Below are 2,326 nucleotides of genomic sequence, written 5' to 3'. Positions count from 1 at the left end.
TTGAATTCCCTGTTGTTCACGCCCTCTCCTTAGGGGTGCATTTATCCAGAGCTAGATGAATCTGACGGCGGGGAATCCAGTTCTTGGTCCGCGTTTCCTCCTGTAATCGTCACATCCCGTCGGCCGAGAATAGTCAGAGGGCGTTCAACGCTGTTATAGTCTTCGACGGCGCGAGGATCCCCCGGGGGGTTGCATCTATGTGTCGCGGGGGGTAAGCTCTGCGAGGTTCGCCTTCGCCTTCGCCCGGCGTCCCGTAGCGCCGACCGCCCCGGGAGAGAGCGGCGCACGAGCATGATGCCCACCGAGAGGCAGGGTGCAGCGCGGCCCGCGTACCATATACACCGGGGAGTGCAAATTGCGGGTCGTGCACGAGGCTCTCGCCCGACCTGAAGCCTGTCGCATCAACCCGCCCTGTAGAGACCTCCCAGGCGTTGACCCGGTGTGGCTGGCTCGCTGGGCACCCCCTTACCCGCGCCCCGAACTAGCTCGCCATGCATGCCCGCAACCCGAGAGGGGCCAAGAGTGCCACCAGCACCAGCACCAGTGCCACCCCCTGCGCGTTGTTCACCGCACCCCTCGCTTGTATTCAGACGCAGCTGCGCAAGTGGATCAAGAACATTGAGACACTCGAGTCGCTCGCAAAGCTAGTACTACGAGACGCGCTCCATGAGAAGCTCGGAATCGTCAAAATTAGTCTCGTCGAAAGCCAGGGCGGCATCGCGCCGCCAACCAAGAGAATCATCCGTCAAACTTCGCCAAAGAGGTCGGCAGCCCGAGCGCCGTCGACCTCACCGACTACGGCACAGCCTCCGGCAGCGGCCAGCGCCCGGGGCTTCGCCCAGCACCACTCGCAACAGCTCTCGCGCGCCGCCGTCAGTGGCGACGCGCAGAACATCAACAACGCTGCTCGCAACATGCGTGTCGCGCACTGAGGGAGGGTGTAGAAGGATGTAGAGTGTAGAGCGCTGTAGACGTGTAGAGCTGTAGAGATGTACAGTAGAGAGCGCTCTGGAGCGCTGTAGAGCTGTAGAGCTCTACATCCGGCGCGGGACGATGTGAGTCCGATGTAGAGCGATACAGAGGCGCTCTACAACGTGAAATTGCTAGCTGTCGCCCTTTAGGGCGACATGATGGTGTTTTGTCGCGAGGGGGGGCGTGCAAGTGGCTAGAATGCCTAATGCCGTCGTCCTGGGGGGGACCCGTCCTGACCGGGGAGGGTGCCCGCCGGAATTCCGGCGATGACTAGTACTCCAGTCGTGGTCCCATTCAGACGGACCTGCGCTCCCTCGTGTGAGTGCCTGCCGGGTTCTCTCCTGCTTTCTGGCGCATGTGGGGCAACCCAGTGCGGCCGGCCGGTGAGACGAAGGCTGGCTACGCTGCGGCCGTCCGTGACTATGCCGAGGTGCTCTCTAACATCTGGCGCGAGCCCGCGTGGGAGGTCTGCCAGCGAGTCGGCGCCGGCTCGAGGGCCATCCGCGCCCAGTGTGAGCTCGTCGACAAGGCTCTGCTAGCTGCGATGGCTGCTGATGTCGACCACGTGTACGACGGCGGCGGCTCGCTCGCCTATCGGTGCAGCTGCAACGGGCTACGCCGAGGCTGGGCCTGTCACAGCACGCTCGTGCAGGCGGAAACCGTCCGGGCCTGCCAGCGGAGGCACGACGCCGACCTCGAGCGGGCGCGCCGCGCCGAGGCAGAGTGGACCGCGCGCGCCTCCAGTCGGATGGTCGCGGCGGTGCTTCACGACCCGGAGGCACCCGCCACCTACACGTCGACTTGTGTGCTACTGTACGGGCGCTCGCGCCAGCACTCCGCTTCGGTGATCCTCCTCCTCCAGAACTCTCGGGGCCGTATCGAGCCGATCTCCGAGTCGCGCGAGTGGGGGACTCTGCTCTCCTTTACCTTTTTGTATGCGACTCGTGTCCTGCTTGTTGCGTCCTACTAGCCTACTGGTACTGCTTTCGTACGACCTTTACTCGACTCTCGAGACCCCGGCCGCCAACGACGCTCCACGCCGGTTACTCTCTCGGCTTCCAACGTGGAGCCTGGAGGCCTGTCCTCTTGAACTCACTACTCAGCAGAGAGGGGCCTAGAACACGCCCAATGCCCCCACTACAAGAGACCCTCGAAAGAGACCCAGGATGGCCCAGAGCGCAGAGGCCTTCCCAATAGATGGGGGCGGGGGGGAGGGACACAAGCGGCAGACGACCCCCCCGAGTTCCTCAGATCAAGAGCGAGACGCGCGCCGCGTAGCCGCGTGGGCGTAGCCGCGTAGGGCGTAGCCGCGTAGCCGCGACGACGGGCGTAGCCGCGTGCGACCAGAAGGTCG

The sequence above is a fragment of the Emiliania huxleyi genome (genome assembly GCF_000372725.1).
Source record: "Emiliania huxleyi CCMP1516 unplaced genomic scaffold EMIHUscaffold_941, whole genome shotgun sequence".
NCBI classification, from domain to species: domain Eukaryota; phylum Haptophyta; order Isochrysidales; family Noelaerhabdaceae; genus Emiliania; species Emiliania huxleyi.
The sequence above is the reverse complement of the archived record's forward strand: the minus strand, read 5'-3'. Positions refer to the sequence as shown.